This window comes from Helianthus annuus, chromosome 10 (assembly GCF_002127325.2).
Source record: "Helianthus annuus cultivar XRQ/B chromosome 10, HanXRQr2.0-SUNRISE, whole genome shotgun sequence".
NCBI lineage: Eukaryota > Viridiplantae > Streptophyta > Magnoliopsida > Asterales > Asteraceae > Helianthus > Helianthus annuus.
Genome location: NC_035442.2, coordinates 41,012,533 through 41,040,278, shown reverse-complemented (window position 1 = coordinate 41,040,278; position 27,746 = coordinate 41,012,533). Strand labels below are relative to the sequence as shown.

Below are 27,746 nucleotides of genomic sequence, written 5' to 3'. Positions count from 1 at the left end.
TAGCCAGAGTTTCCTCTAAAGTTTCCTCTGTAACTGGAGGTGGCCACGCTTTCTAGCGTATCATTTTCTTTTAAAAATTCAATTCAACAATGTTCCCAACATCAATAAACAATGTTTCATCCTCAAAATAGTCAAAATAGATATAAATCGCAAAACACATGAACTTGTGGGTTATGTAAAACTGCGTAGTAACTTTCCATTATTTTTAATAGATCTTCTATAAACAAAATCGGTTTCTTGAGAATCTTGTTTTTAAAGAAGATGCATCTTTACAACTTCTTGTCAAAAATTATAAAAATAATTCTTTGTTAAAACTTTTTGTTACACAAGTGTCTATACACTTGTGTGTTCATAAAAACATCTTTAGTTTATGAAAGATCCAGCTTTAAAAATATGATTTTATCTTACACTTGGTTCTTCGAAAATACCACTGGTAGATCCTTAGATCTACTAGTTTAGAACTCCATTTCATAAGAAAAATTGTTTTTTTTTTACCCAAGTTCATGTTTACATGTAGTAGTGTTCATCATCTGGTCCTTTTCACACTTTAACATACACTAGGTCATGTTCCATGAACATGACTTAGCCGGGTTAGATGACGATTCGAACTACTACTAGCATAAAACAACACTAAATAATCATAACAAAACTAGTTTCACAAGTTTTACACCAATGTTCATTCATTAACCACTTTGTTCATCACTTTTAGAAGACTTTAAACTTTAATCTTGTATGTTCATGATTTTTATCCGACAAATCTCTTATTAACCACTTTAGACAAGATCAAGAAGGTGTTTAGAGTCACTTACTACTAGCTCGTGGCTAGGGAAGAAACTAGACGAAAAATGAGTGGTTAATAGTGATGTAGAGAGGTTCTTTTGATTCCATAAGCACCGAGCCTCCTTGTACGAACCCTTTCACACTTGAATGTATGTAGAATTGAAAATTTGAAATGGAAAACTGAAGGTGGGTGTGAGGTAGTTCTCGGCTGAGATATCAAAGAGAGGGAGACATGGAAAATTGTTTTTTTTAAGTGTTTATGTGAGTGCATGAGCTCATGGTCTCATTTACAGCCACTTAACTCAATTACCCACAAGATATTATGTTCTCTAGATATTGTACATGCTTGTTTAAAATATCAAAAGTTGGTGGTATGTGTTCCCTAGGGGAACCGATCGGTTGTAAGGGGGGAATTATATGGTTAGATCTTAATGTTATAGTTAGGAGGTTAGTTAGCTTATTTAGAGGTTAAAACTAGTTATTAGTGTGTAGTGTTTTGTAACGGGTGTTAGCGTATTCGGGGACCCTAACTAGCTCATAAAAGGAAAAACATTGTCATTAACAATATTTTTATGTCCCGGGTTAAGTCCGGTTGTTCGGTTGGATACTGATCCGTTAAAGTGCTTAACAAGCAATTAAAGTTTCTTTATTATTATTTTTAGTGACACCAAGAATTCCCGACACTTTGGAAAGTGTCTAGTATTATTTTCCATGTTTTTGCACTTTACTAATTAGCTTAAATGCTGAATTTTTATGTTAAAGTGCAGAATTTTGTGTTTAAATCATATTTTTGGCACATCCGGTCACTATAACTATCTCCTAGTGACGCAGTTCTACAACCCTCATTTCCCTACACTCTCTACAGATGTAGTAGACTATCTCTGGCTCATACAGCCTTAGAGGCAGTGTCTGCCTGATGCTGGCTATATCAGCATGTTTAATGGGTTATCCGTTCATTGTGCTACTGTGCTTTTGTGCATCAAGTTTGTCACTAAAGTTCTCTATGTAAATAATGGAGTGACAGTTAATAAAGTATGATGCAAGTATGTGTATGTATCAGTATTCAAGTAGCAGTTTATCCAAAATTGTAAGCAAGCACAGTAATTAAACATTAATTAAATATTAATTAATTCGTACGGATACCTGATTTGGTGAGGGTTGTCACATTCTCCCCCCGTTAGAAAAATTTCGTCCCGAAATTTTAAGTTCTACTTCTTGTTGCAGGTGTCTTTGGAAATAAGTGGGGGTACTTCTCTTTCATTCGGTCCTCACGCTCCCAGGTGTATTTAGGACCATGCCTTACGTTCCAACGTACCTTGACGAGCTTGACACTGCTCCGGCGGGTTTTGTTCACTTTCCAATCTGTAACCTCAACCGGTTCTTCAACAAAATGGAGCGTGTCGTCAACATGAATCTCGTCGGTGGGAATAACAACGGTATCTTGAGTTGGACTTTTCTTCAAATTTGATACATGAAATGTATCGTGAACACCGTTCAGTTCGGCAGGTAAGTCCAATTTGTACACTACTAACCCAATTCTTTCCATAATTCTGAATGGACCAATATACCGCGGATTCAACTTTCCACGCTTCCCGAAGCGTGCCACACCCTTCCAGGGTGATACCTTCAACAATACCATATCACCTACCTCAAACTCTAGAGGTTTTCTTCTTCGATACGCATAACATTTTTGTCGATCGCGAGCCGCCTTGATGCGATCTCGGATTTGTGCGATCTTATCTGTGGTTTCAAATGGCGCGGCACCAATACTGGTGTGGTAGCTGTTGTTGTATGAGAATTCGACCAATGGCAAATGTTTATCCCAGCTACCGCCCAAATCCATAATACATGCTCTCAGCATATCTTCCAACGTTTGTATCGTTCGTTCACTTTGTCCGTCGGTCTGTGTGAAATGTAGTGCTCAGATTCAGTTGTGAGCCAAAAGCTTCTTGGAAGGATTGCCAAATCCTTGATACGAACCTTCCGTCTCTATCAGAGATGATCGAGAGAGGCACTCCATGGCGTGTAACGATTTCTCTCATGTAAATTTCGGCTAATTTGCTTGTGTTATCTTTTTCTCTGATAGGTAAGAAGTGTGCAGATTTCGTTAATCGGTCCACTATTACCCAAATAGTGTCATGACCCTTTGGCGTTCTTGGCAACTTCGTTATAAAATCCATTGAAATTTGTTCCCATTTCCACTTGGGAATCTCAGGTTGTTGCAGAAGTCCTGAAGGCTTCTGGTATTCAGCTTTAACCTTAGCACACGTTAAACACTTGCTCACATAAATAGCAACGTCGCCTTTCATCCTAGGCCACCAATAGTAATCTTTAAGATCCTGGTACATCTTATCCGCTCCTGGATGGATAGAGTACCGTGATTTGTGTGCCTCATCAAAGATGACCTTTCTCAAACCACCAAACAGAGGAACCCAAATCCTTTTCATAAAACATAACGTTCCTTCCTCGTTTGGTATTAACTGCTTCTCCATCCCACGGATATGTTCTTCTTCAAGGTTTCTTTCCTTAAGTGCTTCTTTCTGCGAGGCACGAATGCGCAAGGAAAGATCTGTTTGGATAATCATTTCTGAATCCCTAACCCTTATGGGCTTGATCCTTTCTTTTCGACTTAGGGCGTCGGTGACCACATTCGCCTTCCCTGGATGATACTTAATTTCGCAGTCGTAATCGTTCAGCAACTCAACCCATCGTCTCTATCTCATATTCAACTCCTTCTGGTCGAATATGTGTTGTAGGCTCTTATGACCTGTGAAAATTGTACACTTTGTACCATATAGGTAGTGTCTCCAGATCTTTAAAGCAAATACCACTGTGCCGAGTTCCAAATCATGTGTGGTGTAACTCTTTTCATGTACCTTCAATTGGCGCGAAGCGTAAGCTATAACTTTCTGGCGTTCCATCAACACACAACCCAAACCTTGGCGTGAGGCGTCACAGTATACCACGAAATCCTCCGTACCCTCTGGTATTGCTAAGATTGGCGCATTGCAGAGCTTATCTTTTAACAGTTGAAACGCTTCCTCCTGTTTGATTCCCCAATCAAACTTCTTATCTTTTTGCGTGAGGAGTTTCAATGGTTGAGCGGTCTTCGAAAAATCATCAATGAACCTTCGATAGTAGCCAGCCAAACCCAAGAATTGTCGAATCTCGGTTGGTGTCTTTGGGGTTTCCCAATTCTTGATCGCTTCGATCTTGGTGGGGTCCACATGAATTCCATCCCCATTCACCACGTGTCCAAGGAATTGGACTTCACGTAGCCAAAACTCGCACTTAGAGAATTTGGCATACAACTGTTCCTTCTTAAGCAACTCCAAAATGGCCCTTAAATGTTGTTCGCGTTCAGCCTTCGACTTTGAATAAATCAAAATGTCGTCGATAAAAACAATCACGAACTTACCCAGATACGGCTTGCAGACTCGGTTCATTAAATCCATAAAGATTGCAGGTGCGTTTGTCAACCCAAACGACATAACTAGGAACTCGTAGTGTCCATAACGAGTCCTAAAGGCTGTCTTCGGGATGCTTTCCTCTTGTATCCTTAACTGATGGTAACCAGATCGCAAATCGATCTTCGAGTAAAAGCTTGAACCTTGCAACTGGTCAAATAGATCATCAATCCTCGGTAGAGGATATCTATTCTTGACGGTCAACTTATTCAACTCCCGGTAGTCGATGCACATACGAAAACTATCGTCTTTCTTTTTGACAAATAAAACTGGAGCTCCCCAAGGTGAGAAGCTTGGTCGGATAAATCCTTTGTCAAGTAGCTCCTGGAGTTGTGTCGACAATTCTTGCATTTCTGAAGGTGCAAGTCTGTAGGGTGCCTTAGCCACAGGCGCAGCGCCTGGAACTAAGTCGATGCGGAACTCCACTTGCCTCTGGGGTGGCAATCCTGGCAAGTCCTCAGGAAAGACTTCAAGATACTCCCTTACGACAGGGATGTCTTCGATCTTCGGCTCCGCAGCCTTCTTATCCACGATGTGTGCCAGGAAGGCAGCACATCCCTTTTGTAAACACTTTCGCGCTTTCAGGCAGCTGATGATTCTTAAAGGCGTATCTCGCTTCTCCCCATGAACCACAATTGTTTCACCATCTTCGGTTGGGATGCGAACGTCCTTTTCGTGACAAACTATCTCAGCCTTGTTGCTTGATAACCAATCCATTCCTACTACCACGTCGAAGCTCCCCAGCTGGACTGGTAGTAGATCCAAAGCAAAACTCACGCTCTCCCAACTCTATTACACAACCCCTGACCACTTCATTAGCTTCTACTAACTTTCCATTCACTAATTCGATTGAGTACGGGATATCTAGTTTACTAGCAGCTAACCCAAGCATATTCTTAACTCTAACGATACGAAGCTATAATCAGCACCATTATCAAATAAAACGGATGCAAAGCGTTGGTTTATCGGGAACGTACCAGTAACATCCTCGGGATCCTGGCGCGCTTCCTTTGCTTCGATGTTGAACACTTTCCCATGGACTTGATTCAGCTTTGGGCATTCCCTCTTGAAGGGCCCAACTTCTCCACAATTAAAACATCCTGGTACTCGACCATTCCCATTTCCTCTTCCATTTTCACCCTGGTTGTTGCCATTGCTCCCTCCTTGTCTAGGACTCTTCGTCCCACAGGCATCCTTGTGGTGTCCCTTTCTCCCGCACCTACCACACTTAGGCTTCCGACATCCACATTCGTGGTGATACTTGCACCCATCACGTCTTGGCTTAGTTTCTGAGTAAATCCTAACATCGGCTTGTTTGTTGTTAGGGCAATTTTTCTTGAAGTGTCCTTTGTCTCCGCAGTCAAAGCAACCTCGAACAGATCTTTGGTCATCATTATTATTCGTTCGGGTATCTTCAGTGAGTTTCCTTTTGTTCTTTTCGGTTGACTCTATCTGTGTCTCTTCCTTCCAGTCGGGGTTTGTAGGCTTTTCTAGTCTAAGCGCTTCCGTAGCGAGTGCCATACTCATCTTACTTGCTGCAATAGTGGCTGGTGGTGTTGTTGCTGTCATCAAGCTAATGACTTGAGGCGCCAATCCCCACATGAGTTGTCCCAATTTCTTCAATTCTGGTTCCACCAAGTACAGAACCATGCGAGACAAATCATGAAGTCTTTGTATGTACTCCGACACCTTTGGACCTTCCATTATCAGGCTCTGGAATTCACCTTCCAACTTCTTGGTTTCCGTCTGGGAGCAATATTTCTCATGCATCATTCCTTTCAGCTCACCCCATGTTAACGCATAGGCGGCAGTCAGACCCTTTATTCGAACCTGAAGATTCCACCATATTCGAGCTCCATCTTGAAACAGCTCAGAAACGTAGGGGACTTGTTGTTCTGGCGTACAACCGCTCATTCGAAAGATGGATTCCATACTTTCGATCCACTTTACCAACGCTATGGCACCTCTAGTGCCGTCGAACTTCGGAGGCTTGTAGCTGAGGAAGTGCCAATGGGTACAACCCTGAGGTGGGTTGTTATGGCCGTTGTTATTCGAGTTACTTCCACTAGTTCCTCCTTGTGAGGCTGCATGGCGCAATGGCGGCAGCAATGATTCCTTGAAGTTCTGCCTCGTTGGTAGGCATGCGTGTCTGGCTTCTTGGAGGCATCTTCTAAAAAGATGGTTCATGTGGGTCAGGTCATAGTAAATAAAGTGTACGTATATAGCAAAAATATCATCACATAACATCTCATGTTATAAATAAATCAACACATAACATCTCATGTTATAAATCATACACAATCAATCAAAATATCACATATGATGAGAATATTGCAATTGCATTGCCATAAATCGAGACCATAATGTAAGGTGTACAACTAACTGTATCATACAACATCAACGACTAAGGGCTACATCACCCCAGTCCAAAATATCTAATCAGTGTCAGCAGTATCCAATATACATAACAACAAAAGTCAGGATCAATATGCAGTCTCCCAAAAGCTGTGCAATCTGTGCAATCGCCGTCTTCTCAACAAAAGTCCACCCGTGTCGTACAAAATAGCCCTACGCTGATGGCGGTGGAGGAGGGGGAAAATGAGAAAAGAGCAATCGGCGCATGTGAAGCCAATCCTCCTCCATGGCTCAATGAGAACGCAACAGATATGCTAGCTGCTGCTCCTGAGTCCAAAAACATGCAGCAAAATCGGGAGATAACGGACGAGGAGGGTGTGATATCGCAGGGTGAGTCTGGCCCTGGCACTGGCATGGTGGTCGCTGTGCTCTCTCAAGCTCCTGCACGCGACGTGTAAGTGCCTCCTGCTGGATCATGAACGACCTGAAAATATCCTCTACAGAATAACCCACGAGATAAGGATGATAGGGATCCGATGGTGGCATGATGGGTGGTGAAGTCCACAGGTAAGGCTCGCTGGATGGAGCATAAGATGGCACAGTAAACGGTGAAACAGGGGGAACAACAGTATGATGAGGGATCTGTGGTACGAACTGATCTCCTCCAGTCAGAAAAGGTGCATGGCCGAAAGGCTGACGAGAAGAGCCCTCTCCAGGACGTGGCGGAGGTATGTCCTGGAGAAATGTAATAGGCAGGTCTGTGCGGTGAGCATTAGCAGTGTGTGTGGGGAACAAGGGTGCATCAAAAGGAGCTGAAGCTGGTGCTGAAACAGGTGTAACTGGTACCACAAAAGGTGGAAAATCATCATCATCCTCTATCCACCCATTTCGGGTATGTGCGTACCGGGGGTCAACATGAGTCGCAAAGAGTGCATGGTCGGGCTCTAAAGGCACCGGGTCAGGAAAAGGAGCAACAACAACAGGATCAGCGGGTATATGCTCATCCACTACTAGTGGAGCAGCAACAAGACCCTCTAACAATGGTGGTGCATCAATATGGGCATCAGCAGCAATATGATCATCCTCCAGTAGTGGAGCAACAATAGGATGATCATCGACAGGTATATCAGCAATCAAGGGATCAACAGCGGGTACATCAGCATGAATAGGGTCATGCTCGAATGCGAGGTCTGGAGCAACTACTGGCTCGGGGGGGCACAGAAGGCTCCGGGTCGTCAAACTCCATCTTGAAATCTGCAGGGTCAGCAAACATAGGATCAATGGGATCAACAGGGTCTTCCATGGGCTGATCTAGGTGTATAAACTCAATGTCCTGGTTTGGATCAAAACCAGGTGGGAAGACGGAGTCGGAGTCATCATCAATGTCATGATCGATCGCGAAACTCGGGGCAGGGGCAGGTGCAGCAGATGACGCCCTATCGGGGTCTGAATCATGCAAGTAGTGTTGCGCGCCCTGCGCGTGCGATGGTGCAGATGCCACAGACTCGAAGGAGTCTGGGACAGGTGAATGGCAGGTGACTCCTCAGCAGGAGCATCCGCGAGTAGTAAGAGATCGCCAGCAGCTATGTGGGCCTCGCCCTCAACGTCGTCCTCTAGTGGATCCTCGTCAAACAAGTCGACGTCGTCGTCAGCGACTACGTCAAGGAGCATATCAAGAACAGGGTAAAATGCAAGGGGCATAGGGGCAGGGATCACCGCAAGCGGCAAATCCCCAGCGATGGGGCCATCAGCGGGCTCAGCGACGGCATCGGGTAGTGCAAATGGCTGGAAATCGTCGTCGTCTGTACTGGTGGTGTCCGAAGTATACACCTCTCACTCTGATGACACTCTGTCGTCTGATACTATGGGTATAGGGTCAGTGGTGTCCGACTCTCCTGTGCCGGATGAAGGCATAGCGTCTGTAACACAAACACATATATGCACAAATAATCAATCATATAGTCAAATAAGCACATTAGTCCAATAAGCAATCAAATAGTTCTCCTAGTCCCACTAGCCTCCCAGCCTCCCAGACTGAATCTCCTAGTCTCTCAAACTACCTTCCCAGCCTCTCGGACTGTTCTTCCTAGTCCCACTAGCCTACTTCCTCAGCCTCTCAGACTGAGCCTCAGCCTCCCAGACCGAGCCTTAGCCTCCCAGAGACTGAGCCATAACTAATAAATAAAATATGCTCAACTTTTGTTTGTAAAAACGTTTTGGATCTGGACTTAAGTGGTATGCAGTGTAAAAATGTTTTCGTGAGAGCCCTAGTGATCATAGTCTAGACTCGAGAAGGAATCCTAGTTCGCTATGATCAGAGCTCTGATACCAAGCTGTCACACCCTGGCTTTGCGGAAGCGTGGTTTATTTGGTGTGACTTCTTAATACTATAGCTTAATCACAACAAAGCTATATGAATGTAAAACCATGCAGATCATCCATTGCTTTAAGTTTTAAAATAAAAGTAACACAACATTGTCTTGAAACGTTGACACATGCAACGGAAATTACAACCTAATAACATAGAAACATTGTTTGAAAGAAATAACCATAAACTTAAAATAAACGCCGTTTAAGACTTGCAACTCGTCCAGCTAAAAGTCGCAATCCCTAAACGAGGATGATCCCGTAACTCTAACGCAGCGTAGCATACCGTGCCAGATCTTTAGTTCCTTGAAATACAAGTAAGTTGGAAAAATCAACAATAATGTTGAGCGAGTTCATGTGTAGTGAGTAATAAAACCTTTGTAAGTATAAAAACCCTGGTATGTAGCAAATAAGGAAAAAAGAGATCACCAATGGTTTGCAAGGCCATTGATATGTGTGATGTGCAGTAGGAAGACTCAAACCTAACGGATTTTGCGTTGGGCACAAAGTCACCCCGAGGTCCGTTCTGCTGGGCCTGGGGCTGGGCTCGCTAAACTCAGAGAGATCTACCGCTACTGTCCCTCGGTCCTACTCTGAGGATTAATGGCCTTCAGTTCACGCCTACCCACTCACATGATCTAAGTAGTAACCCTCCTTACGCTAATCATACCATGTAAAAAGTACTCGTAGTCATAGTAACATGTATTTCACTCCCGCAGTTTAGAAAACTGAAAACAGTTAAGAGAAAAGGGGGACATGAACTCATCGAAGTGCGTCTCTAAAAAGTATCTCCCAGTCAACCTGCTGTGCGACAACCTACACGTACTAACTTCTATTAGACGGACGGCCGTGCCTTAGCTTAAGGTTTAATGTTTTTGGGAAATAGTTAGACAAATAGTTAGACAATTATTTCGTATGTACACTTCGTAATTATTTGGTAAATATATTCTTTCCCTAGGATGGGGGTTTTAATACACGTGCGTTCGTATAATTTCGAAATATATTATTAAGTCTCACTTAAAATATATATTTTATTTCTATCTCCAAAATATAAATATTTTTCCCAAAAATATTATATTTTATTCCATATAATTTCTCCGAAAATAATACTTTTGTCAAATAAACATGTAAGAGTATTTTTCTGAAAATACGTAGGTTACGTTTGAAGTTCGGGTGGTAATAATAATACCGGTGTAACTTAAATATTTATTGTGAGGGCGCTCGTGTTATTTTGGAGTTGTAACTGTTCAGTATATTCCAGTAATATTATTTTTATCCTAAAAATAATATTTACGTATTTCACAAAATAATCATAAAAATCTCACAAGTGTTGTTATGTAAAATATATACTAAATATATATTTTAGCAAGTTTTATTTTGTGAAAATCCCACCTCTGACACTTGGAAGTTTCGTAATAAAAATCGTGGCGAAAGTTATTTGGAAAAACAAGTTAAAAATTATATTCATAACACTTGTATAAAAATATTTACAAGTGTTAGATTTTTGGAAAAATTTCGCCAGAGTTTCCTCTGTAACTGGAGGTGGCCACGCTTTCTAGCGTATCATTTTCTTTTAAAAATTCAATTCAACAATGTTCCCAACATCAATAAACAATGTTTCATCCTCAAAATAGTCAAAATAGATATAAATCGCAAAACACATGAACTTGTGGGTTATGTAAAAGTGCGTAGTAACTTTCCAATATTTTTAATAGATCTTTCTATAAATAAAATCGGTTTCTTGAGAATCTTGTTTTTAAAGAAGATGCATCTTTACAACTTCTTGTCAAAAATTACAAAAATAATTCTTTGTTAAAACTTTTTGTTACACAAGTGTCTACACACTTGTGTGTTCATAAAAACATCTTTAGTTTATGAAAGATCCGGCTTTAAAAATATGATTTTATCTTACACTTGGTTCTTCGAAAATACCACTTGTAGATCCTTAGATCTACTAGTTTAGAACTCCATTTCATAAGAAAAATTGTTTTTTTTTTTTTTGCACAAGTTCATGTTTACATGTAGTAGTGTTCATCATCTAGTCCTTTTCACACTTTAACATACACTAGGTGATGTTCCATGAACATGACTTAGCCAGGTTAGATGACGATCCGAACTACTCCTAGCATAAAACAACACTAAATAATCATAACAAAACTAGTTTCACAAGTTTTACACCAATGTTCATTCATTAACCACTTTGTTCATCACTTTTAGTAGACTTTAAACTTTAATCTTGTATGTTCATGATTTTTATCCGACAAATCTCTTATTAACCACTTTAGACAAGATCAAGAAGGTGTTTAGAGTCACTTACTACTAGCTCGTGGCTAGGGAAGAAACTAGACGAAAAATGAGTGGTTAATAGCGATGTAGAGAGGTCCTTTTGATTTCGTAAGCACCGAGCCTCCTTCTACGAGCCCTTTCACACTTGAATATATGTAGGTCCCGAAATCGGAGGATCAATTTACACAACCAAACCCTTGTTTATAACAAACAAAGTCACGTGTGCGGAATCCACGTAACTAAGCCAAAACAAACATAGAACAAAGTAAGAACAGTGGTTTAACCAAAGAAACACAATCGTTTGATTAAACTGGATGAGAATGCAACTGATACAAACACAGTCTAGACAAAGTAACCTTCAGGGTATTCTCTCATCTCTAAGTTGTAACTGAGACAGATTGTGCCTTTATATAGCAGCTGGGCCAAGACCATCGACGAAACACCAATTGGGCCGACGAAACACAATTGGCCCACAACACCAGCCCATCAGACGACGAAACACATCTGTTTCGTCGCTGACCATGACGAAACAGATACAACAGACCAAAGTCTGTTTCGTCGACTAGTGTTTCGACGAAACACATCTGTTTCGTCGAAGGCTGCTGATGTGTGTAAAATGCAACATATAAATTACATCAAATAAGGCATAAAACTAACCCTTTTTAAGTACTAATGTTGGAAAAAGAGTGTTTTTGTCTTCCTTTTGTATTTTCGGGATTAAATGAGCTCAAATTTACAAAAAAGCAAAAAGGCAGCTAAATCTAACATAAATACAAGAAAAGGAACATAAGTGGATTTCCTGACCCCTCGACAACATCCTCCCAAGCAAAACAGAGAAGGTAGAAGACTGAACACGCCCCGTGCTCAGCCAGCACGGGGCCGTGCCCAAGAAGCAGCAGATAAGACAAACCTATAGAAACTTCTATTGCCCACCACGGGGCTGTGCCCAGTGAACACGGGGGCGTGGCGAAAGTACTGCATGCGCATTAATTGTAATTGCGAATTACAATTAATGAGGAGAGAGATTGTAAGACAGGCACGGGGCCGTGCCCAGTGAACACGGGGCCGTGCCCAGGCTTCTATTCAGCCTATAAATAGGAGTGCTTGGTTTCATTGCAACTCATCCCTTGGCACACCACCTCTCTCACACTTCATCCACCATCCACCACCATCACAACACCATCATCCACCACCATCATCCATTGTCCATCATAGAGTGTGTGAGTCGTCTCGGGATCCAAGATTGATCGTAAGAGTTCTTGACAATCAAGGCCATGTTTGCCTAAGTCTCTTACATCACTTGATGAAGACAAGTGTTTAGTATAGTACTTTTTATTTTTAATCTTTTGCACTTTTTATTTGGTTTTGTATTAATGACTTTAATAACTAGTTGCTTATGTTGAAGGTGACTTTTCCTTATCGTTTGTCCGTGGTGTCTTGGCATTATTTTACTGTCTATATAAAATAAAAGATTTTCACCATTCATATATCCACGGTCTATATGGAGGTATGTTGGCTACCTGGCCGGGGGTTAAGGGAACGGTTTGGTAAGGGTCTTGCCCTTGTTCAGCGTTTAGAGGTCCTGCAAGGGACCTGGGTCAAATTTAGTAGGATCTCCTTCAATTCCCAAAGGTATTGGATGGTGGGGATCCAAACTCTTTGACCCCCTCATATGTTAACTACTATTAATACTATAACCCGGCTATTTAGAACTGTATCCCTGCTGACTCAGACTACTTAGTCGAGGGTAACGTCACCTCCAAAAGAGGGGCCTACGATAATTTGCATTAATAACTTAATTCATTATCTTTCAATAATCCGACCCTCTAGGATTGTATCCTTGCTAACTCAAACTACTGGGTTGAGGGTAACGTCGCCTTCAAAAGAGGGGCCTACTACAATAACTAAGATAATCTCTTAAACAAGTGCAAAAGTGCGAAAATATTCAAAGGTTATACTAATACACGAGTCGGATCCAAGTGATTCATCTTGTCTATCTGTTTTTATTTTTTTTATTTTTCAGCATTTAGTTAGTTTTATTTTCTTAGTTTAAAAATCTTTTTCTAACATTTTGATTTGGTTAGACGTTGAGGATAAACCGGTACTAAAAGCTCTTGTGTCCTTGGACGACCTCGGTATCTTACCAACACTATACTACGTCCACGATGGGTGCACTTGCCCATATGTGTGTTTAGTGTTAGTAAATATTGTGTTTTATAAATTTAAAACTTGGCTAAAAGTGTAAAAAGGGCTTAAAATATACATCTAAAACATATACACACTTGCACGCATCAAGTTTTTGGCGCCGTTGCCGGGGACACAAGGATTTTAAGAAAGTTAGGAATCAACGGCCTAATCATATTTTTTATTTTTCTTTTTAATTTTTAGGATTTTCATAGTTTTTCAGCTTCTACAGAGCTCAGCACGGGCCGTGCCCAGCGTTGTTACTGGCAGTTTTTAGTTTTCCAAGTTACAGAAGGCTGACCACGGGGCCGTGTCGGTGCAACACGGGGCCGTGTCCAACTCTCCAGTAACTGGGATCTGGAAAACAATCACTGTAACTCCGACCACGGGCCGTGTTCACTGAGCACGGGGCCGTGGTGAACCTTCTGACCAGCATTCTTTTCTGTTTTTATTGCAGGACTTGGAACCAAACGCCACCCCTACGTAGTGTATGAGCTCCAGTTCTAATAAGGACATAAAAGAACCTCTAGAAGAACCCGAACGCTTTCTCAGAAAAAGATTAAAAGCCAAAAACCAAGAGAAGGTTTCGGGAAATCCACTTCCAATGGCGGACCAACGTACCCTCATGGATTATCTACGACCCACCGTAGGTAATCTCGGCGCCGCTATCAATGCACCGAATGTTGAAGCCAATAACTTCGAACTTCGGCTGCATTTGATACAAATGCTTCAAAACTCCGCAACCTTTCATGGGCTTGCGGACGAGGATCCCCATCTACATATTACTAATTTCTTAGAAATATGTGATACTTTTCGGATCAATGGAGCATCAAATGACGCCATCCGCCTCCGAATGTTTCCTTTTTCACTAAAAGACCGAGCAAAAGCTTGGCTTAACGCCCTCCCAGCTGGATCGGTAAACACCTGGGATGAACTAGCCCAAAATTTTTATATAAGTATTTCCCTCCCGCTAAAACGGCTAAATTAATGACTGAAATTAATACATATTCACAAGAGGACGGGGAATCCTTATATGAAACTTGGGAAAGGTTCAAGGAGCTATTGCGAAAGTGTCCACATCACGGCCTTGTGATATGGCAACAAGTATCCACTTTCTATAATGGGTTGTTGCCACACACAAGGCAGACACTTGACTCTAGCTCCGGGGGACTTTTAGGTAATCGCCACCCGCATGAAATATATAATCATATTGAGGAAATTGCTCAAACCAATTTTCAGTGGCACACTCCCCAAGGCAATAAATCTATTGCCCCGGGCGCCCATAAGGTTGATGAAAGCACTTCTTTACAAGCCCAAATCGAGGCCCTTTCTTCGAAAATAAAAAAATTGGAAATGACAAAAACAGTCTCGGTTATGGCTTGTGAAGGGTGTGGTGGGCCACATGAAAATTGGAGTTGTATGAAAGAAACAGACGATCAACAAGAGTCGGTAAGCTACATTGATAATAGACCTAGGCCGTCAGGTCCTCCAACGGGCACCTACAACCAAGGATGGTGAAATCACCCTAACCTTGGTTGGAGAGAACCCGGCAATAGTAGTAACCAACAACACCAACGAACAAACTTTCAACAACCAAGAAATGAGTCACAAAATTTACCTCAACAACAAGGTGGACGAGAAAGGCTTGAAGATACTATATCTCGCCTCATCTCCGACACTGAAAAGAAAAACTCGGAAAGGTTTCTACAATTAGAATCAATTTTTAGAAATCAACAAGCTAGTATTCAAAACATAGAAAAACAAATAAGTCAACTAGCCCAAAATTTTTCCGAGAGACCACAAGGCGCATTACCAAGCAATACCGAAACAAACCCAAAAGCGCAAGTTCATCTCATCACATTACGAAACCGCACCGTGGGTCCTACGGAAGTGCCACCGCCTACCGAGGAGACTATACCGCCACCTCTACAAGAGAAGGGTTCCCCTCCATCACCAGAGCCTACCAAGGCTCCTCGGGTTCCGTACCCCGGTAGGTTAATCCGTCAAAAGACCAATGAGCAATTCGTAAAATTCGAAAGTCTACTAAACAATTGCATGTCAACATTCCTTTTATTGATGTCCTAACCCAAATGCCCAAATACTCTAAGTTCATGAGGGACTTCCTCACTCATAAAAGGAAAATTGAAACTTTGCAATTAGTTAACTTAGGCGAAGAATGCTCTGCCCTCGTACTCAACAAACTCCCCCAAAAGAAAATCGATCCCGGAAGCTTCACGATTCCTTGCTCGATCGGGGACTCCCCCGTTCGTAATGCACTAGCCGACCTTGGGGCTAGCATTAACCTCATGCCCTCATCAATGTTCAAAAGACTCGGCCTAGGAACAACGAGTCCTACAAAAATGAGCATACAACTTGCTGATCGATCCGTCAAATTCCCGCAAGGTGTCATCGAAAATCTCCTAGTCAAGGTAAACAAATTTGTCTACCCGGCCGACTTTGTCATACTCGATATGGAAGAAGACACTGAAGTCCCCCTCATACTAGGGAGACCATTTCTCGCCACCACACAGGCAGTGGTAGACATGAATGACGGAACGCTCACCTTAAGGTATGGGGATGATGAAGTAAAATTCGGGGTTGGGAACAGAATAGAGGACGATGACCCGGTCAACTACATGAAGGTTATTGATTCGAGTTTGGATGCTGCTCTCCGACGGTGCAACATGGGATGCAAAACATCCCACTCAGAAAATATATAACCTCACCTTGGGTCTAGCCAAGGACCCTTATAAACGTGGCACACCACGGAGGCATTCCGCGGAACTATCTTTAGTTTAGTTTAATCTTTTAGTTTTAATTTGCAGGAATAAAACACACTCATGGTGGTAAAGGATGATAAGGGAAACGAGAAACATGGCCTCATGCACAAGAACAAGGCCACCTGACAACAATTTCTCCATTACAGTAGGTTCAGCACGGGTCGTGCCCAGCCAACACGGCCCCGTGCTGAACACCCTGCAGAAAAATGCCAAGTTCAAGTAACTGGACACGGGCCGTGTTCACCGGACACGCCCCCGTGTCCAGGCTTCTGTTTCTTTTCTTTAATTATCGTTACTGGCACCTGAACACGGGGCCGTGCCCGGTCACCACAGGGCCGTGTCCAGACTGCCAGTAACATAAATTTTTGCTTTTAACACCATGTTACACATTCAATCAACCTAAAAATTTTATTTTTGGGACACATTGAGGACAATGTGTAATTTAAGTGTGGGGGGGATGCTAAAACCTTGAATTTTGCAAATCCTAATAACAAGCCTTACACAAAACTCTATTGGAACCGCTAATCACCCCAAATTTTGTTTTCAAAAATTGTCATTTTTTTACTTGTCTAAAGTTTAAATTGGGAATTCTAAGACTAACAAGTTTATATTTTTACAAATTTACATCCGATAGCGTCGTGATAAAAAGAACCAACATAAGAAAATTATGAAACGGCATGACAAGCTTAGTTAAAATTCGATTATATATGCTTGATCACATAAAAACCCATTCCCACAAAAGTGAGTTTTGAGCCTTTATTGAGCATACAAATATACATCTTTACGCTAAATGCTCATTTTTTGTTTCTTGTGTGAATAGCCGCTTGGTTCTTACGACTCTAGAACTTGTCACCACAATTCATTCCCAGTCCTTACCAACTTAAACCCAAGTAAGTAAATGATGGAGGCATAGGACTAACCCTTTTTCTTTCAAAACCATTATTTTTATTTTTCTTTTCACCTACCCAAAAACTCCCCCTAGTTAACCCCTTTGAGCCTAAACCTTTTCATTTCTTAACCCAAAACCCTTTTTACCCACCAAAAACCCTTTTTATTTTTACCCTTTATTTTAGTAACAAGCTCGGTTTTCGTGTGACTAAAAAAAAAGAGAGAGAGAGAGAGAATTTTACAATGAAGTTAGAAATAAACAAACAAAGCTCCTAAAAAAAGCTTGTTTGAAGAAATACTTCATTAAGAATAAAAAGTCACTAAAACAAAATGTTTTACGAAAACCGACGCTTTTTACGCTTTTAGCCCTTTTCTACTAACCACTAACCCAACCACCCACCTTTAGCCCAAGCTTTTACCCAAAAAGTCCTCTTGATATTTACAAAGGTAAAAAGTTAAAAAGGAGGAGGATTGATTGCTTGGCAAGCCTATGGTAGGAATAAGTTCCATGCCGCTCTCGAGTGATTCACTAAAAAAGACACATTCGGCCGAGTGTGAGTGATTTCTCCCGTGAGGTATGTGAACTTGTATATAAATGGAATTTTAAAAAGGCATGTTATGCCCAAATAAGTAATTTCTATTATGAAACGTTCTAAATAAGTCATAACGAATAGGATTGTAAATAAATAAAAATAAAACCCAATAAAGATCTTGGATTCCCGACACTTTATGACAAGCCAAAACCTTCTCTTCTACCCGTTCCATTTGGGAGTGTAAGCCACATATTATAGAGTTTTGCTTGAGGACAAACAAAAATTCAAGTGTGGGGATATTTGATGTGTGTAAAATGCAACATATAAATTACATCAAATAAGGCATAAAACTAACCCTTTTTAAGTACTAATGTTGGAAAAAGAGTGTTTTTGTCTTCCTTTTGTATTTTCAGGATTAAATGAGCTCAAATTAACAAAAGAAGCAAAAAGGCAGCTAAATCTAACATAAATACAAGAAAAGGAACATAAGTGGATTGCCCGACCCCTCGACAGCATCCTCCCAAGCAAAACAGAGAAGGCAGAAGACTTGTTGGGATTGAACCCTACCAAAGGAACAGATAATAAAAGCCAAAACTGGATCACAGCAGTAGATTCAAAATAAGCAGATGTCTGGTTGAGGGTCTCTCCCCTTGAAAGTGATTTCAACATCTGCTGACCTCCTATCTGCTGATCATGCAATCTGCTGACCTATAACTGCTGACCAAGACAAAGTCTGATAGAAGAACTAAGGCTCTGCTGCTCAATCTACTGCCTTGGTTCAAGCTCTGCTGATCATGACAAGTACTGCTGGGTTCACAGCAGTGGAAGGATGCAGCAGCAGTTTATGTTTAGTTTATGCATTGAAATGTAATACCAGTAGTTAGCATAGCAGTGTTTGTATAGATCAGAGGTTAGAGTTTGTTAGGAGGTTAGAGGTCACTTTCATGGTGACGTCAGCTTTGATGCTCAGTGGTTTGCGAGTGCCTATAAATAGAACAGTACTCTGTATTGTTCTGTTTAGCTCATTCACCATCTTCTTTCTGCACGAACAAACACAGAGCTCAGACTGAGGGGGAGTTTGCATATCATACACACATTGTAATCAGAGTTTAAAAATAAATTTAATCATTTGATTCAGTGTTAGAAAATGTATGATTGATAGCATTTCTTATGTTTGATTGTGAAAAGTTTGGTTCCATTAAATTCTGCTGCACTACTCTTTCATCTGTTCATCTAAATTCAAACACAAATCACAATCAATCCAAACTCAGATCCTAACAAGACTGAACACGCCCCGTGCTCAGCCAACACGGGGCCGTGCCCAAGAAGCAGCAGATAAGACAAAGCTATAGAAGCTTCTATTGCCCACCACGGGGTCGTGCCCAGTGAACACGGGGGCGTGGCGAAAGTACTTCAGGCGCATTAATTGTAATTGCGAATTACAATTAATGATGAGAGAGATTGTCAGACAGGCACGGGGCCGTGCCCAGCGGACACGGGGCCGTGCCCAGGCTTCTGTTCAGCCTATAAATAGGAGTGCTTGGTTTCATTGCAACTCATCCCTTGGCACACCACCTCTCTCACACTTCATCCACCATCCACCATCCACCACCATCACAACACCATCATCCACCACCATCATCCATTATCCATCATAGAGTGTGTGACAGGATCCAAGATTGATTGTAAGAGTTCTTGACAATCAAGGCCATGTTTGCCTAAGTCTCTTTCACTTGGTGAAGACAAGTGTTTAGTATAATACTTTTTATTTTTAATCTTTTTCACTTTTTATTTGGTTTTGTATTAATGACTTTAATAACTAGTTGCTTATGTTGAAGGTGACTTTTCCTTATCGTTTGTCCGTGGTGTCTTGGCATTATTTTACTGTTATATAAAATAAAAGATTTTCACTATTCATATATCCACGGTCTATATGGAGGTATGTTGGCCACCTGGTCGGGGGTTAAGGGAACGGTTTGGTAAGGGTCTTGCCCTTGTTCAGCGTTTAGAGGTCCTGCAAGGGACCTAGGTCAAATTTAGTAGGATCTCCTTCAATACCCAAAGGTATTGGATGGCGGGGATCCAAACTCTTTGATCCCCTCATAAGTTAACTACTATTAATACTATAACCCGGCTATTTAGGATTGTATCCCTGCTGACTCAGACTACTTAGTCGAGGGTAACGTCACCTCTAAAAGAGGGGCCTACCATAATTTGCATTAATAACTTAATTCATTATCTTTCAATAATCCGACCCTTTAGGATTGTATCCTTGCTGACTCAAGTTACTGGGTTGAGGGTAACGTCGCCTTCAAAAGAGGGGCCTACTACAATAACTAAGATAATCTCTTAAACAAGTGCAAAAGTGCGAAAATAATCAAAGGTTATACTAATACACGAGTCGGATCCAAGTGTTTCATCTTGTCTATCTGTTTTTATTTTTATTTTATTTTCAGCATTTAGTTAGTTTTATTTTCTTAGTTTAAAAATCTTTTTCTAACATTTTGATTTGGTTAGACGTTGAGGAAAAACCGGTACTAAAAGCTCTTGTGTCCTTGGACGACCTCGGTATCTTACCAACACTATACTACGTCCACAATGGGTGCACTTGCCCATATGTGTGTTTAGTGTTAGTAAATATCGTGTTTTATAAATTTAAAACTTGGCTAAAAGTGTAAAAAGGGCTTAAAAGATACATCTAAAACATATACACACTTGCACGCATCAGCTGCAAATGGTTAACTATTTGCTGCAAACAGACAGCAAACAGCAGGCACAAAATAAGCATATTGACAGAAATACCCTTAACATGCAACATGCATTGTTCAAAGACTATTACATAACAGACGAGACAAATAAGTCGGACACAAGCGGATAGGAGGATATCCGACTTGGTTGACTGCGAACACAGACTCGATAAGCGATAAAAGACCGTACAAATACATCGTAAATTACAAGACTAGTGACAGACACAAAAATGCATCAACAAACTCCCCCTTGTCTGTTACTCGTCTTCGATCTTTAAATCTTCCTTCTTCAGTGTCGTTCGGACCATGAACTGCCTGAATGTATTCCCCTGTAGTAACAGAAGCAAGCGACGCGCTGAAATTTTAACTCCTGATGTGCGTCCTTGTCTTCATATAATATGTCATGCCGGTACAACTTGTTAATGTCGGATGCGGACATATTAACTATCCACATTGGATCCAACATCCTGAAATTCTCTTGATCGCCATTGAAAACGATCACTGCCTCTTGTGTGTCGGAATCATAACACCATAAACGCATTTCACCAAGAAAGTCTTGCCTCATTGGCATCAAGGGAATCTTGTCTACCACTTTCGCTGGCTCATAAATAAGCTTGTATCTGCCAGTGTTGGTTGCCGGATCAAGCGTAAACTTGATTTGTTGGTAGATGGGGAACTGAGGTTTGTAAGACTTGTCCTTCCACCCAGACTTCTTGTTCATCCTAATCAATCGCTCGAATAACGTTGCACCATCATATTTTGAGCGATTTATGAGATCTATCTTTGTCAAAGCGGCCACATCATAAAATGGCAAAGAGAGAATGCTCAGCAAAGACCGAAAGTACTGGATCCCAAACTCCCGCTTAATGGCAACACAATGTATCTCCTTCACAAACAACCAACATAGGATTCTCCCACTAGGCTTCACTTTCTCAAACCATAAGTAGTCAACTTGAGCAGCCTCAGGCACGGGTTTGGAAACATTTTACAAGAACCGTTGACGCCATGCGAAGAATGCATCGGTGGCATTTTCTGATGAATCGCGGTTCTTCAAATACTCATAAATGTCTTCTACATTATCTTTTAACCAGTCTTCATCAAACGGGGCAAACTCAGTTCCATCTTGTCGAATATACGAAGACTTCTTCACATTTCCCTCGAAGACAATTTCTTCGATGTTTTCAACATTTGAAGATTCCGGCTCACTAGGCATCTTTTCAATCTCATCATCATCTATATCTCTCATTGCATTTAGGGTAATCAACTGCTGTTGTGAGAGATCTTCAATAATTTCTCCTTCCTCAAGCAATTCACCGGTGAATGGATGAATAACCTGCAAGGCGAGATCAGCACTGCTAGGAATATCAGATGTACCTTCAATTTGTTGTACTTCTTCAGCTGCTCCAGAAGAAGTTCCTTGAGTAGATTCAACTGTTGGTGGCTGAGCAACAATAATTGCGGAAGATGTAGTTGCTGTCGGTTGCTGTGATGTAGCAGAGGGATCAAGATTCCCTTGATCCTCGGGATCATCATCCTTTTTCTTCAGTATTTCTTGCTGCTTACATCTATCCTCCCATAGTGTAGCAACCCGAGATCATAGAAACTCGTAGCCAGCGTTTAACTTCTTAGCCCCTTCAAGTATTGTGGTATTCCGCGAGTCGTACCACTCTTTCATGACATCGCATCTACTTCTCAAATCTTCAGCCAGCTTTTGAAGTACAGAGCTACTTCTTTGTCTTTCTTCGTCTGCAGCTCTTAAACGGACGTTTTCGGCTTTAAGTTGATCAATCTCAGCTTGTTGGCGTTGTATTACAGCTTGTTGTTCGCCAACCATGGACTTCAACCTATCAATGTCCACTTGATGAGTGATCTGATCGTTTTTCGTGATCCTGATGAAGTCCATCTGCCTTTGAATACGATCTGCCGCTGCTTCAAGATGAGAGAATAGAAAGTTATTCTTCTCCTCTTGAGTCATTTCCAAGAAGATCCTCTGACGCTCACCACTCGGCTGAGAAGTTGTTGCTCTAATTGCTTCAGCCATGGATCTTTGTGGAATAGCCTGAGGAGATACTGTTTGAGTTTCAGGAGCTGAAGATACTACCGGTGGTTCTTGAACTGGTGCATGAGGGATAGATTCTCGAGCAGAGGTACTCAAGTATCAGCGAGCTTTCTTCTTTTTCTAATGTTCTGCAGATTTTTCTGCTTTCCTTTTCCTTAGACGTTCCGCTTCAGAATCAGAAGGAACGTATTCTGGATCATCTTCTTGTCGAATCTTCCTGAATCTCTTTACACCGCGTTCATCGAGATACATCTCGTATCCAGGTTCGATCAGATGATCATCATCATCAGAATCTGAATCAGCCTCGTCATCACCACCGGCTGACGTATCACCCGCTGACACACCACCTGCTGATGTACCACCCGCTGATGTACCACCAGCTGACGTACCACCAGTAGTTCCAACACTAGATGCACCAACGGCACCTGTATCACCACCATCATCACCTTCATCATCACTATCACTCTCCGAATCAACTAGATCTGGACCGAACTTTTCACTCATTCTTCTTTTCAACTCCGGTTCTTCATCATCGGATTCACTGTTATCGTGACGCCACTTATTTTCTTCAGGAGCAACGTATTCAGTGTTTCCTAGCATACCGAACAACTTTCTTGGAGGATCGCTTTCTTTGTATCTTTTGTGCGCAAGATTCTTGATTATCCTTAAAGAATTGAAGTTCATCGCCTCTATTTTCAGAACATCGTTGTCGGCTTTAGGAAGACCCGGATGTTGAATATTCATAACCATTTGAAGAAACCGTGGATACATCCAGAACTTGTTCCCGGTTATCCTACTCCCAGTTCTTGTCATGTTTTCTTTCATGTTGCCAAAGATGTACCTTGAGATGCTAAACGGTTTGTTCAGCACCAAAGCCACCATAAAACCAACTAGATCGTTGCCAGCCATGTCATAACCGGCACGTCTATTGCTAGGGCACTGGATGAGAACGTGTAGCAGAAATTTGTAGCGTAACGGCAGATCACCCTTGTTGATTTGAGTGCTGAAGATGTCTCCGGTACATTTCATGCGTAACAAGCAGCCTCGCGTACACATAATTGGGATAGAATCTGGAGCGTCCAGATGGTCTTGTAGTTGTAGCACTTCGTTCAGAATATCCGGAGATACGATCACATCCAAATTGTTCACACGGGCTCTGATAACATCCTTTCCACCCACTTGCACAACGCTTGCGGAATCCCAGAACGCCTTGATGAGAGACTTGTAAACCGGCGTCGAGAACGTGACAGCATAATTTATCCGCGACTCCCTGATCCACTTTGTGATATCTTTCAACTCAGCAAGTTTTTCTTCCGGATCCAAATAGGCGATTTGATTATGGCGCTTTTCAGACATAATCTCCTCTTCCGTTTTGTTCTCCTTCTTTGTCGCGGGTTTCCGTTTGCCTTCTTTCGGTGCCATCTGAAATTGGAAATGTCCACAATAAGCAACAATTACATCACATATGCATATAGACATGTATGGATACAAGTACATGTATCCAACTGACAGATAACCTATCAAACTATGTCTACTGTGAACAAATAACACACTGTGAAATTTCCTAAGGCATGGACGACGAAACAGAATCACTCGACGAAACAGAAGTAGGTTCGACGAAACAGAATTTGACAGTTGACCAGCTCTGTTTCGTTGACCACTGCGTTTCGTCGATCATGTCTTCGACGAAACGGACTCACTTTGTTTCGTTGACCAGTTACACGACGAAACAGATTTGTTTCGTTGACTTTTCTGTTTCTCCGACTGTCTGATTCGCCGTAGTTAGGGTTTTGGAAATTGGGCGTTTCGCCGTATGAGGTTTAAACAATGAACAGATCATCACAACTTACAAACTATTACTTGTTTAACCCAACCCAAGTAGGAAACATACCCAAAATCTAATGGGGATGAGATTTCCGGTCAAAATCCGTTTAGGACGGTAAACCCACCACAAACAACAATCCCCTGTTTTTGTTACATAAACCCAAACCCGAATCAAGGCAAACAAACATATAAGAACCCTAAATATAACTGATATGATAGAAACCAAGACAAGTTCAACATCAAAACATAGAATATCAAGGAAAACAAGGTCTCTGAGGGTCTCCGAGGGTTTCCGACAAAAACCGACGGTGCAATATGTGAAAAACATGAACATGAACATTTTTGTACCTTTGAATTTTGCAAGATTTCGAGTTGAAATGATGATTTTAGGTGATTTAGGGATGACCGAAAGTATGGGTGTTTGGGTGTGTTTGGAGAAGATGAACAGTTGGGTCCCTTTATACACCGATTCTCTTCGACGAATCGGACAACTCGACGAAATGGATAGTGGGCTTCGACGAAACAGAATGTTGGGCCAGAACTTGGGCCAGAAAGTTTAGCCCATGACAAAATAGAGATGGGCTATTCCGTTTCGTCATAATCTCGAAGAAACAGCCTGTTTCGTCGAATACCAAACAGGTTTGACCAAGGTTGACCAAAATGAAACCTTGACTTTGACCAGACTTTGTTTCGTCGAAATGAATTCTGTTTCGTCGACCATGTTCTGATTCGTCGACAACATTTTTTAGAAAACACCAAGGCATGAAAATTTTGCACACTGCACAGATTTTAATTAATTAAACATTTTGCCATTTTGTTTGAGTTTACAAATGCAAGGACGTTTTATGAAGTAGGTTTCAGGCTTCCAGCATAAACACCAAGCAACAACTTTGGCTTAATCAAAACCGAACTTACACACTACACTACAAACAAATTTAAAACGTGGAAAACTAAACGAAATGCAATTGAAAGAGATAAACAACAGTACAAGTGCAACTTTTGCGAGTTTCAAGGATAAGGAATCATACCAGCTTAGGGTCTTAGTCAACATGATTTTGATTTCTGTTCAAGGTTCTTGATAAGTATACTACCTCGATTATCGGTATTGTTGTCCACATGAACTCAAGCTTATCAAACGTAATCACAAATAGGAGATACGATTTACGGTAAGGATTATACTTACAAGTCGATGTGAATCCACTTCACGACACATTCCCGTATCAAGGTATGCACGAGGATTCATCTTACAGGTGAGTATACCGATTATCATCTGTTTGACCGTATAAAGATGTGAGATACTCACTTATTTTGATTTGAAAACAAGCCCTATGTGATAGAATCACTTATTGATGAGGAACTTGATTTTCGATGCATGAGGGCACAGGAGCAAGTCCGTGAACAGGTCAGTACTTTCGTACAGCATAGAGACGAACTTGACTCCCGGATAAATGTGATATAATATCACTTATTTGTTTGGACATGTGATTGTTTATCACTTATTGAGGTCGAATGCAATATGTACACGTATGTATGGTATCATGGAAGATCTAGACTTGCGTCCTCGTTATTTTTTTCGGTAAAAGATACAACCATGATACCCAGATGATAAGCAGCATAAAGACCGAATATCTCAGAACCTCGGCAATCTATCAAACGAAATTTCGGTACCAAGACCATATGCCAATGAATGGTTCCCACCAGACTTGAAGTCTGTTAGGTTTGTATCATCCTGCACATTTTAGTTTGATTGTGAGCCTACCGATACATCGTTAGTAGAGATACTTATCATTTGTTTAACATTTTTGACCATGTTGACCGACCACACCAGTGAATATCATTATCTTCCTTTTTCCAAGAAACTCATTTTTGGGTTTTCTAATTTTTTTGAATTTTTGAATTTTTCAGATTTTTTTTTAATTTTTGAATTTTTTTTCAAACGAAAAGACAGAACATAAAGACATCTTTTTGGATTTTGAGTTTTTCAAATGTTTTTGTATTTTCTTGAAATTTTCTCCCCCTAAAATGCTAAAAGGTTACGAAAGTGAAAATCTTTTTGTATTTTTTTAGAATTTTGAAAGAAAATATTTACAAAAACGATTAGCCAAAGAAGTTTACTCGGGTATCACCTTAATGCCATTGACCAAAAGTAGATAATCAAACCGCGATTTATCAAATGCTTTTGTAAACAGGTCGGCACGTTGGTGATCGGTGGGGATATAAACGACATCGATTAATCTTTTGTCAAAACAATCACGTATGAAGTGATATTTAATTTCGATGTGTTTGGTCTTGGAATGCTGCACAGGATTTCTAGTGATCTGTAAGGCAGCATTGTTATCAACAAAAATAGGAGTATATAGGAATTCAAAACCGTAGTCGCGCCATTGTTGTTGTATCCACAAGACTTGGGAGCAACAACTGGAGGCAGCAATGTATTCTGCTTCACAAGTTGATGTAGGAACACACGTTTGCTTCTTGCACTGCCACGTAACTAGGCGATTTCCTAAGAATTGACATCCTGTTGTTGTTGATTTGCCATCAATTTTGCAACCACCGAAATCAGAATCACTGTATGCAGTCAAGTCAAAGCTATCATCCCTAGGGTACCAAAGACCGGTGTCTGGGCATCCCTTCAAATAGCGAAAAATCCTTTTAACAGCTGACAGATGAGAGGCCTTCGGGTTGGCTTGATATCTTGCAAGCAGGCACGTTGGATACATGATGTCAGGCCTTGAAGCAGAAAGATACATGAGAGATCCGATCATGGCACGATAGTATGAAGAGTTGATGCTTTCACCCTTCAAATCCAGAGTAATCCCGTGATTCTGCGGAAGTGGGGTACCAATGGGCGTTGCATCTGACATCTGGAACCGGCTCAAGATGTCACCAACATATTTAGTCTGATGGATGAATATCCCAGACTCGGTTTGTTGAACTTGTAGGCCCAAAAAGAAAGTCATCTCCCCATAGCGCTCATCTCGAACTTTTCCTGCATAATACATTCGAATTGCCTGCACAAAGAATCATTAGTAGAATCAAATATGATATCATCAATGTATACCTGTACCAATAGAAGATCTCCATCTTGTTCCTTGATAAAGAGAGTGCAATCAATAAGATCTTGTCGAAATCCATTCTCCAAAAGATAGTTGGATAAGGTTGCGTACCAAGCTCTAGGTTCTTGATGTAAACCATAAAGAGCTTTGTTGAGCAACCAGACCCGATCGGGGTGAATTGGATCTTCAAAACCTGGAGGTTGTTCGACATACACCTCTTCTTGAACTATCCCATGAAGAAAAGCACTTTTGACATCCATCTGGTTGACTTTGAATCCTTTAAAAGAAGCATAAGCAAGAAAGATCCGAATAGCTTCCAGACGTGCAACTGGTGCATAAACTTCATTGTAGTCAATCCCCTCAATCTGGCGAAAACCTTGAACCACCAGTCTCACCTTGTTACGAATAACTACTCCACGA

At 41.3% G+C, this 27,746-nt stretch overlaps 1 non-coding gene across 1 annotated transcript; it reads right to left on the bottom strand.

The window, feature by feature from the left end:
• Positions 1-14,420: 14,420 nt before the first annotated feature.
• On the bottom strand, positions 14,421-14,527 carry LOC118483520. Its single transcript, XR_004870810.1, has one exon. It is a non-coding gene; the product is annotated as a small nucleolar RNA R71 (small nucleolar RNA).
• Positions 14,528-27,746: the final 13,219 nt, after the last annotated feature.